The following is a 12,089-nucleotide window of genomic DNA, read 5'->3' as shown; positions in this document are numbered from 1 at the left end:
GAGATCTCCTTTCCCTAGTTCACAGTAGTCCATTTGATTGTACTCTTTAGGGTCAGACAGCGAGGAACAGAGTCACATTTGCAAGGCTGTTCATGTGGAAATTCTGGTCAGACCAAAAGGAAATGCTTCAGGGTACTTCCAGGCCAATTTAGTCAACTCAGGAGGTTCAGATAAGTATCTTAGTTTCTCAACTAAGCATCTTGTTTTTCAAGTGTGGATCACTTGAAGTTTACTCATCTATTCCAAAAGAATAATTTTAGCCTTTTAAGGACATAGTAGGGCATGGTATAATATTACCTCCGAGTTTTTTTTGTTTAGTATATTTCAATACAGCAATATAATTTACCAATTATTACTATTTGGGACAAGACCAGTATATGATTACCATGAAGTCTGAATTATATGATCTTGTTTTTTCCCCCTTTAAGCCAATTTATTTTATATCCATTTAAAATACCCAGCAAAGGACAATGACATTTACAGCTGGGACAGGTATATGTAATTCAAGGCAATTGTAGTCATCATGCCCATTGAATAACAACTTTGCTGCTGAAATTTCTTAAAACTTAACAAACTAAAACAAAAGGCTGAATGACACAAAGGGAGGAGTATTTCGGTGTAGTCTGTCCAAAGCAAATGCATCCTGCTTCCCCCAGACCAGTAAATAAGCAAGAACTACAAGCAGCAGTGTATTAAGACATTTCTCAAGTGCTCTCAAATGAGTACAAAGTGGGGAAGGGATGGGGGAGAAAATTGATAGAAAAGCATTGCTATAGACACCATAACAAACAATAGATTTAGATAATTTAAAATAAAATAGGCAAGAGGCATCATTTCAGCAGCAAAGTGCTCAATAAAAAGTACATCGTAGAGGGTAATACACAAAAGTTGGTATAAGAAGGTGGCAGGAAAATGGGTCAGCAGGTAGGGCGAAGGTGTCCAGGGAAATACAGATTCATTGTTCTGGAAGGAATAACACGTTCTGAATCTGGAACTTTGTGGAATAACTTTGGTTCTCCTGTATTTACATCTTTGAAGACCATGATAAAGGCAATATTTCCACAATGAGAGCAGTAATTAGGGGCAGACCATACTATTACCAGCTTCTCGTCAAACATAAATTTATAGACTTCATGCACTAGCTAGTGTTCTCTGCAGATGAGTGTCAAGTTGTTGATATGAACAAACTCATTTGTGACCTTTTCTCCAAAAAGCCAACCGGCTCCAAGGGACTGATTACCTAAGTATCCACATCTTTAGGATCTCACCAAACCAGGTCACAAAATGTTCCTTTATGAGGAATTTCCTGATTCTATTCAATATAGTTTGAATTTGATCCAGTGTTTTGATATCAGGAGATAAACCACCATGAGTACACAAAATCTGCTCATCTATCAAAACTGCTACTGTGAGCATGTCAAAACTTTGGTACAATTAAAAGCTCTAGGCATTAGCATTTCCATATTTGATTTGGCACTCATCATAAAATCCATACATGTGTTACCTTTCTACTCTCATGATTTCCTCGCAAGAGTGTAATAAGATCAGGCTATTTAGCCTTTAGTGCAAGAAAATAATTGAAAGTCTCCAAGCTGTAGTAACCTCTGTTTACAAAGTCACCCATAAAGATGTATGTGGTTTGTGTCAGGAACCTGACCTCCAGTTCTGAATAGCTCACAAAGATCATAAAACTGCCCATGTATGTCTCCACACACTATTACTGGTGTTGATACTGGCTGAACATTTGACTCCTCCAAGAGGAGGTCACAAACATAGTCATATAACCACAGGAAAGGGTTTTTATCTGCTAAATTTAAAAGTAAATTACAGAAGAGTGGACATTCATGTCCATGTAAACCAGGGGCATTCTATAGGATCTTTTCGATTAAATGGAATTGTGCTATTTTTAAACTCATTTGAGAAGTATGTGTAGCAGACAAATAGCAGAATTACTTGAATGAAGAGAGATGAAAATCTCGTCATTAACATGTTAATCATTTATGAGAAAATGTAAATTTAAAAATACTTTATGGTAATTCATAATCTTTCCTCTTGGTCAAAACACAATTCTATTCAAAAAGTGTACTTATAAAATTGTAAGTTTACCTATTTGGGGATACCAAAAGGAATAAAAACAATGGTTCTGCCCTCTGTATAGAAAGAGAAGCAAGGACATAGAAATTGCTTTGATTGAAGGTTCTTGACATATATTAACCTGTAATACTTCAGAGGCACTGGTTTGAGTGGGGAGTTGCATTGCTGCTAAGTGAGCCTGGTCACTACTAGCATCTGCAGCCATTGCATATTTTTTGCAGAGCTGTATACACAGGGCATCCGATCGAAGTCTTAACTGTGGGTGGAAATGCTCCTTGAAGTGACTTTAGTGGAAGGCAATTCATGACTCTCACTGGAAATAAGATTTTGGCATGAGTCTGAAGCCTGAGAAAAGACGTGTGGAACTGGGGATTTGTGAGCTTTTGTTTCTGTGGGCTAACTCTGTTGATATTTACCCTATTAAAAATTGTAACAGAAAAAAAGTATAATTTTATTTATTAATTTATTAAAAAAAAATAAAGCCATTACAGGTAAACATAAACAACATTTTAATGAAAATAACTGTATTTTCCAAAACTGAAAAAAAATTGTGTGGCATTATTTTACATTTTTAGACATCTCTTTAATATCGGATTTATGAGACCAGTGCTCTATCTGCTTCGGCAATCAGATTTTCATATCACAGGTCATAGAGGCAAATAATGTCTTAGTGGTATTACAAAAATAGTTTTGACCTCACAGGATGCTTGAAAGGGTTTCAGGGACTCCAAAAGTGCCTGGGTCACACTTTGAGAGATATCTCTGTCTAAACTCACGAGTCCGCTCAACACAGAGTTGTCAGACTAGGCAGGTTGTGATAAAGGCCACGAACAGACCCAGACCTGAACCACCAGAAGAAAAAAGCTGCGTAAATGAGCATAACCTAAAATAAGGCAAAACAAAAAAATACCCAAAGCTCATGGGGATTGGATCATGGAGAAAGGTAAAATCTTGGGTTTCTAGGTGCTTTGTATTTCTCCTTTGTAATATAGAAATAATAATAATAGAAACAGTACAGGGCTGTCAGGAGACTTGCACGAGGTGATTTAGTCTGCTAAGCCTCTAGAACGCTGCTGAGAATGTAGTAAGAACTCAACCAATAATCACCACGACTCCTGTTACATTCAGCAAGTGGAGAAGGAAGAAAGTGCATCCCTTGCAGAAAGGACCCGTGAGCAAAGGTGCAGAGGCGAGATGGTACAGGATGCATTCTGGAATGGTGGATAGCTGGACTTGTCGCTAGAGTAGACTGATCTGCAAAGGAAGCAAAAGGTCAAACTGTGGAGGGTCTTTCAGGACAGGCTGGATGGTTTGGAATTCACTCCCAGTAGAATTGGGAAACCATTGCAATTTGAGGGGAGGAAGTGGCTGAACTATATCTATGCTCACAAATAAGACTGGAATCACATTCTACCTGTGTCATATGCCCCTCATTGTTTGACCTGGCTGGTTCTTTCTTTTTAGTGGAGGGCAGATGGGGAGTTTAAGACACTGTCTGTGTTTCAAATCAGATGTGAAGTTAAAATCAGCATTCTTATTTCTGTTTTGCTTCTGGGCACCCCAAAGGCCATCAGGGGCTAAGTCAGCTATTGACTCATACCTTCCCTGTTGGGGTACAGTCACATCAGGGACCCAGAGTCCCATGCCTGTGTTCAGCTGATCAACTTTCTTGGGAGATGGATTTAAAGGCTCCTGTCCAGTAATTTAGGGGTTGGAGGGTGGCTTTTAAGGGAAGCTGGGGTTTGGCAAGGACAAAAAGAGCTCCTGAAAAAAAAAATAAACAAATAATTTACATTCAGGATGTATGAAAAAACTCCCCTTGTGTGGAAGAGAAGATTATTCGAGCACTGACAGTGCTTTAGTGCAGGTCTTTCAGCCAGACCCCAAATACCAATTTGCCTTAACCATAATTCCTCAATCATTTACTTGTGCATTGCTTTTTATTACTCTTGGTAAGACCTTAGCCTTTCAAAGTCTGTGGTATTCGAATAGCTTTAATGTTTCATTTTTTTTATATGTTATGTCATAATTTAACTTTATTTTGAAAGTCTCCCAATGGCCCAAGAATTTGCATTTTTGTTATCTCAAAGGGATTTTGTAAGGATGAAGTGAGATAATATGTGTAAAATTGTTTTCAATGTTTATGAAGAGAGGTAGTTTATATGCATATATGCATTTGTTTCATCTGCCATCTATAGTTTGGGGCTTCAAAGAAAAGCAGGTTCTACACAATAAGATTATTTTAGAAGCCCAAGCTGTATCTGAATTCTGTGGGGTAACCTGCAAAGGCAAGCTTGCTTTTGTAATATGGTGATAGGTTATGGATGAAAGACACTCAGCAATGTTCTAATACAGACAGGCTACAGGCAGGAATGTTCTAATGTCCTAGCAAAAAAAAAAAAAAAGAAAAAGGAATATTTTCTCTTCATAAATCTTCTTTCTCTCAAAAGATGGAATTGGAAGTTCTAAACCTCTGGAGCTTTTTGTTTCAACACTGGAAGTGTCTTGAGGGGTGTTTTCAGTGTTACTGAGAAGAATGTGCTAAAAACAGTATTTCAGATATTCATGGAAGTGGGGAAGGAATTCTCTAACTGTGGCAGCTTTTAGGTCAGAGCTATAGCTCTCACATTGCAGTATTTATAGATAAGCCTATTTAGTACTACCCTGAAGATTCCATTAGAAAAACAAATAAGATAAGAGGATTGTACATTATTTTAGTTATGCACCAATATTTATTGACTCCTTAAAAAAAACTCATACTAACCTTTCTGATTATATAAGTAACTCATGTCATAGTTAGAACTTTATTAAACACTTAGAATATAAAGAAGAAAATGAAAATTACTTGCAACTGCCTTTACAGGCAGAGATAACAATCACTTTGAACCTTTAGAGTATTTATTCTGATTTTTTTTCTGTTCGTGTTTGGTGTTTTTTTAGAAAAATTGGGATAGTGCCACACGTATTTTTATATAGTGATTTTTCTCCTAATTATAATGCAAACATGTTCCCACATCATTAAATAGTATTTGAAAACACATTTTAATGACTCTATCACATTTCATTATATGGACAGATGTGTGAGGTGGCAGTTGTAGGAGTTAGGGTCGTGGGCTCTGGGGCAAGACGGGGGAGCTTGAATCTCAGCTCTGTTGCTTCAGCTGGTACTGGAGCTCAAGGCACATCCTCCCTGTGCCTCCAGTTGCTCTCCTCTAAAATGGGTTTAAACATAGTAGCACAGACTCAGAGGATGGTTGCAAGGATTAAACGGGTTAATATGTGTTCATCAAAACATTTGAAACAGTGCCTGGTACAAAGCAAGCATTAGCCACTGTTATTTTTATAGCATGGTTAATATAATGCTTGATGGGCTATGTATTAGTTAGGGTTCTCCTTGGAAACAGAATCAATGAGAGATGTCTCTTATTATCAAATTGTAAAAGTGACTCACGCAACTGCGGGAGCGCACAAGTCCAAATTCTGCAGAGCCGTCAACAAGCTGTCAACTCCAAGGAAGATGTCCGACGAACTCCTCGGGAAACGAACCGACAACTTTGACGAACTCCTCAGGAAACGAACCGGCAACTTTGAAGAACTCAGGAAACGAACCGACAACTTTGACGAACTCCTCAGGAAACGAACTGGCAACTTCGACGAGCTCCCCAGGAAAAGCTTCACTGAGCAGCTGAAGAAGAAGTGAAGGTTCTCTAACTGTCCGGCTTATAAGCCTCCAACTGATCACCCGGACCAAATCCAGCCAATTGCATTCTCTCACTGTGGAAGCACGCCCCTTGATGAGTCATCAGTCAGCTGCAGTCAATTGACTGATGATCCGACAAACCAACCAGCCTCAAATAGCCTCACAGGAATCGTCAGGCCAGTGCCCGCTTGACCAGACAGCTAGGCCACCTAGCCAAGTTGACACATGAACCCAACCATCACAGGCTAGTTCTCATTTTTGTTATTAAAAATTAGGCCATGATGAACATTCTTGAATCTGGTTATTTCCTTAGGCTAATTTCCTTAGAAGTGGAATTACTGAATCAAAAGAATTGAATCTATGGCTAAATTGCATTCCAGAAGTTCCTACTTCGAATTTATGAGCTTGTTTCTTCACCAAACTGACAATGAATTTTCATTATAAACTTTTGTACTAATGTGATAAAAGTCTTCATTTACATTTGTATTTCTTTGAACTACTATTTTGGAAGAAGTCTTTTGTTTTAGCTTTAATTTTTATTGTTCATTTTCCCCCGTAAGTTGTCCATTCATGTCCTTTTCTCTATTCCTAGTTTGTAGGAATTCTTGATATACTAATATTTCAACATATTATCTATCATATTTTTGATAACTGCTTTCCCCAAGTTTTTAGTTTCTAAATTTTGTTTGAGAGACTCTAGAATCACAAAATATCTTTACTCATCATTTCTTCTAGGATTTTAAAAAAAATATATTTGTTAACATTAAATTCTTTTGCCTATCTGGAATATATGTTGCCTATGATTTGCGGTAAGGATTAATGTTGTATTCTCCAAATAGCTAACCATTTTCTCAGAACTGTTTATTAACTAAACCACCCTCTCCTAAAGGACTTAGAAAGTCATCTCTATAATATGCTAAATATATTATGTACCAAATGTATTTTCTGAGCTATTTATTATGCTCCTTTTCCAACATGTTTATTTTTTGTGCTTCCATACCATACTCTTTTAATATTGTGACATTATATGGCACATTTTAATATCTGTTAATCAAAGTCAGGTACTTCTGCTTTGTGTAAGAACTACAGGTGTGATATCCCAAACCTGTTCCTAGCCACCTTTTCTGACCCTGCCTCTACTACAACGCCTGAGAAATCCAAATACTCACTCTTTCAGCATCCCCTGAGCCCATGTCTGGTGGGATGCCCAGGCTTAGGCCATGGAGCCATGAGGAGAAGTCTGCAGGGGATTTTCTGGGGAAGTTTTCTAAGACATAATGATTTTGTTTTGTCAGAAATTATAGTCTCCCCGAGGTGGAAGACTAAGGATACTATTATCTTTCTTTTTTCCTAGCAGTGGGGTAAAAAGGATGAGACTTTTGTTTCCCATACAGCATTCCTTAGATGACACTAGGTATTTCTTGAGGAAAGAATACCTTGAGGATTATAACCTATCTTACCCTTTCTGGATAAATGACTAAAAATGTAGAGTGTGTCCACTTGATTCAAGTATTCTTCTCTTAATAACTATAAAAGTTATGCTCTTTAATTTAGTCTTTATCCAAGAATAAAATAATGAGTTGAGACTAAAACACATATGACTAGCTTATATTTAGTTCTATAATAATTAATCACACTATATTAGTTATTCCACTTATAAAGCAACTGCAAACAACATATAAGTAGGGCTGCAGATGGTTTCAGGTTTTGGTGAAACTCTAAGTCAGAAAGACACTGCCCAACTGTCCTCATTTTGTTTTTGGATCTCTTTTCTCTTTTACTCTGGTTTCCATTCTGCTTCTCTATTCCTTGCCAGTCCTTATTGGATTAGTCACTATTGCCAAATTCTTCGTCTCTACTGTCACTCTTTGGCAGTCACTCTTGCCAAATTCTCCGTCTCTATGTCTGCAACAAACTTCAGTTAGATAATTCATATTGATTATGAACACATTTTACAAGCTGATTTTCTCTGTTCTTAATCAGTGTTTTCTCCGTTAATTACACAGAACCAGTGCTAGAGAGAAACTTGCCGCATGTGAAAGTAGCTTTAGCCCAAGCACTTGCTATCAAGTTCCTAAGAATGGCTTGCACAAGAACTTTCAGGACTTGAACTGGGTTGAGGGTCCATGGAAAACTCTCCTCCATTACCCAGAAGGTTCTGCTTCTATAGGTAGCTGTCTTCTCCTATCCCATCCTTACTGCTGTAATTAGAAATGAAATCAGCCTACTTGCTATGTGAATATTTAAAATGCTAAAATTCCAGATTTTCAGAGAAATAGCTTTTATGGTATGTGTCTTCTCATTTATGTAGTGAGGCACTTAATCAGGGATTCTTGATGATGTTGAGATTGGGGCCCAGGAGAAGGCAGATCAGTATAATCCACTGTGGGAGATGGTAAGTAGCCAGTCTTGCCACAGGCACTAACTTACAAGTGTGGTTTATAGATATTATTGCCTTCAGCTTCAAAGAGCTGAGCAAAGATTATGCTGTGGTAGTTTCATTTAATACTGTAAATCACAGATGGAACAAGTCCAAGGATTTATTGCGATGAATCTGTAACAATACATGCATATCCTTGGTATTGCTTGGAGGCTGAGTAAAGATGTTTTATAAATTTGGTGCTACCACAATACAATGGTGAATAAGACAAACAGGATCCTTGCTCATATTCTGGGGGTGGAGGTAGACAATAAATGAATGAATAAACAACAGAGAAAGCAGATGAGGATAAAATTGCTATGCAGGAAATTTAAATAAGGTAATGTGATAGAGAAAGTTACCGGATGGCTATTGAAATTGAATGGCCAGAGGAACTCTCTCTGAAATGTGTCATTTAAACTGGGATCTGATGAATACAAAGGAGAGAGCCACATGCAGATCTGGGGAAGAGGAAGCCAGGAGAGGGCAGTGGTCCTAGGATGCTGTAGGCTTTGTGGGTCTGAGGAACAGAAAGGAAGCCAGAAAGTTAGGCAAGGGCTAGATAATGCCAGGCTTTGTAGGTAAGGCCAGAAGTTGCTATTTTATTCTTGGTTCAGTGGGAAAACATTGGAAAGTTTAAATAAATCTGTGTTTTATGAATTGATCAGATTCAGGGCTTAAATTGATCACTTTTACTGGTGTGCAGACTGTAGTAGGACAAGGTTGGAGGCAGGGAGCTCATTTAGCAAGCTGGTTGTGAGGTCACATGGTTTGGACTAGAAACAGTAGCCTCACCCATGACCTTGGCTAGCATTCATTCTGTACATTATGTACAGGCACCACATCATGCATCACGTGCACCATGGGCTGTTTCTCAAATGTATGAGGAGCCGTTGTGATTCCAAAAGTATAAAGTTGATAAAAATTTTACTAATTTGGTAGTTTTTGTCACCCATTAAAAAATATTAAAATTATTTTTTACTCTCACATGGAGGGGTTTGAGTAATTTCTTAACCTTAAAGTGGCCTTTGTACTTGAAAATGCTGTATTTTTTAGTGGAAAACATTCAGTGTTTTGGGAATGGCTCCCAGGAGGAGTCACCCTGCAGTGTGGCAGTGGTGCATCAAGCTGCAAGGAGACTGAGGTGACAGCTTAGCAAAAGGACATGGTGGAGACAGGACAATCTGTAGATCTTCCTCCTCAAGAGAGAGACGAGAAACTATAAAAACCAAAATTCAGGAAGTGCAGCAAGAATGCCAATCCAACTCTAGCATGTACCAGTCTCTGGGGTTAGAAAGGCTTGTCTGAAGAAAAGAACTGGGGACACGGTTTGGGGGGCATTTTGTAGTAGCCAAACCCTGAGTTGAGTGCAGCTGAAATGAGGGTGAAGGTGATTGAAATTAAACTTTAACTCCGAAAGACAAGAGTACAGTGCAAGTGAAGAGAGAAAGCAAGCCCTCATCAATGGTTTCTAGGGGACAGAGCAGAGCCCCACTTGGATGCCACAGTCAGGGCACAGAGGGAGTGTCTCAGTTTGCAAGGCTGCTGTGACAAATACCACACAGGGGGTTTTGGCTTAACAACAGGAATTTATTAGCTCATGGTCTTGAGGCTAGAAGAAGTCCAAAATCAAGAGATCAGCAAGGCTTGCCTTCTCCCAGGCTGTGGTGTTCTGGGGCTGGCTTGCCACAGTCCTTGGGGTTCCTTGGCTTGATCTCTGCTTCCCGTCAGAAGGCAATCTCTCTCTCTATCTGCTCTTCTGTTCCCACTGACTTCCAGCTTCTCCCTAGGGCCTTCTCTGACTTCTGCCTTCCAGTTTACTCTCTTTATAAGGCCTCCAGTAATTGGATTAAGACCCACCCTCATTCAATTGGGCTACACCTTTAACTAAAAATAACATCTTCCAATCTTCCAGAGGTCCTATCTCCAATGGGTTCACGCCCTCAGAAATGCCAAGTAAGATTAAGAACATGTCTAAATCGGGGTCCCTAATTCAGTCTACCCCAGGGGGGCCCAGAGTCAGAGAAATAGGAGAACAGGCCAGGCCGACGGGATGCTCAAAGTGGAGTTGGGAGCTCGCCCACAAGTTGACACCAACGCCTCAGACTTCAGGATTCTTTGGCTTGTTTGTGTCCAGATGTGGAGCTCGAAGGGTCTAGAATACAAGTGCACTTAGGAGGAGAGGACAACCCCTTCTGACACATTCTGCTGTTTCTAGGCTGGGTTGGCAAGAGTGGTGTGCTGGAGCCATGTTCAGTGACATCACGGTGGAAGTAATTGTATCATATCAAGCAGCAAGACTACAGATCAGGCCCCCGCTACCCAAGCTGGTTGACCAGCACACTACTGCTTGGTACAGTTCACAGGTGACTGGATACAAGTCTGCAATGGAATGCAACTGCAGGGGATGTAATCCTATGTGAAAACTGCCCCCAGGAGTTGGTAATCCAAGCCTAACTGGATGATTATTGCAGATGGCGGACACAGAGCTAGGACTGCAAGGGGATTGATGATCGACTCTAGTTTACCTTGGAAATGTATCAGAAATCTGCTTTCACGTCATGGCATGGTGGCAATATGTTACAGGAATAGCAATCAGTAACATGGTCTTCAGTGCAACTGCACGTGTGCACCTGTGGCCATGTGGTGTTTGTGGGTTAATAGAAAGTTTGACTTGTGCTTCAAATTCAAGGAAAGTACCAATCGCTGCTATCACATTTATTGTATATAAACTTTAAACACTGTTTTAAAAAGATATAAGGAAATAGATTGTCATACCATTGGATATTTGCAAACAATGTAAAGTTGGTTTGCTCCCTTGCCTTTATTGACTTCAAACAGAAATTCAAGACAAACTAGCCACCTGGACATTAAGACATTGTAAAATCTGAGGTGATGTGATGGGTAGAATTTTCCAAGTGGGTATTCCACTTCAGTCTGAAATAGAAATAAAATTGAAACACAACCTCAAAAGGTAATTTTGAAATATTTGTTTTAGTTCAGTTATTTGCTGTCCTCCTCCCCCTTTCTCTTGAAGTATTTAAAACAAACTGCTCAATTATAAAACCTCTCCTGTGACAGGATTTACATAGAGTGTGGTCAACTTTCTGGGAAAATTAGATTGAGTCAAGAATTTTGAAATCCCAAACTTCAAACTTGCTGGTTTTCCACCTTTTTTTTTTTTTTTTTCAGATTTTCTTTCAAATGTTTTATTGCACATTGACTCAGCATTCTCAGGAAATCAAAATGTAATAATAAGTATAACAGGTATACTATGTAAAGAGCTTCCATCTGGAACTCATTTTGTTTTAAAAGAGCTTACCTTCAACAATAAACCAAGTAGAAAGCACCCCATTATAGTTAAATAAAATTTTGGAAAACCTTGAGCTTGAATTAAATTCTTCAGTATTTGGGTTTTCTTTTTCCTTCTCCAAACTATTTAAAAATTCTTCATGATAACCAGGCCTATTTCTTTGAACGTTAACAAGATTCAGGTGTCTCCACAGTTACTCACCTGCTTTTCAGAAAATTCTTTCTTTTTCCCTTCTTCTTTATGCCCTTCCTCTTACTCTTTTCAAATGCCTAGTACTGAGTCCACACATCCTGAAAATCAAGACAAACCCCCATTCCACACCCTCCTGCACTTTGATATGGACACCACAGCAACATTTCCTTCACCCAAATTCCTTTTAAGCCTCAGTGACCGTTAGAGTTTAACATGTGTCTTAACCTTTTTCTTGGTCTTTGGTCTTCAAGCCAGGTATGAGGTATAAATTGAGGTAAAACATACAGCTGGGTCAATAAAGTTAGGGGAGCAAACTGAATGTGTTTCCTATCATTTTTCACCAAGTTTGAAAAACAGAGTTGGCAAAGAGG

The 12,089-nt window shown here is 38.9% G+C and overlaps 1 long non-coding RNA gene and 1 pseudogene across 1 annotated transcript; both read right to left on the bottom strand.

Moving 5' to 3' along the window:
• Window positions 1-917: 917 nt before the first annotated feature.
• Window positions 918-2,299, bottom strand: LOC119540477 (annotated as a pseudogene).
• Window positions 2,300-2,586: 287 nt separating this feature from the next.
• Window positions 2,587-5,599, bottom strand: LOC119540880. Its single transcript, XR_005218109.1, has 2 exons — window positions 5,546-5,599; window positions 2,587-3,348 (listed from the first exon to the last, which is right to left on the bottom strand). It is a non-coding gene; the product is annotated as an uncharacterized LOC119540880 (long non-coding RNA).
• Window positions 5,600-12,089: the final 6,490 nt, after the last annotated feature.

Source organism: Choloepus didactylus, chromosome 7 (assembly GCF_015220235.1).
Source record: "Choloepus didactylus isolate mChoDid1 chromosome 7, mChoDid1.pri, whole genome shotgun sequence".
NCBI classification, from domain to species: domain Eukaryota; kingdom Metazoa; phylum Chordata; class Mammalia; order Pilosa; family Megalonychidae; genus Choloepus; species Choloepus didactylus.
Note: the sequence above shows the minus strand (reverse complement) of the source record. Positions and strands in the feature narration are given on the sequence as shown.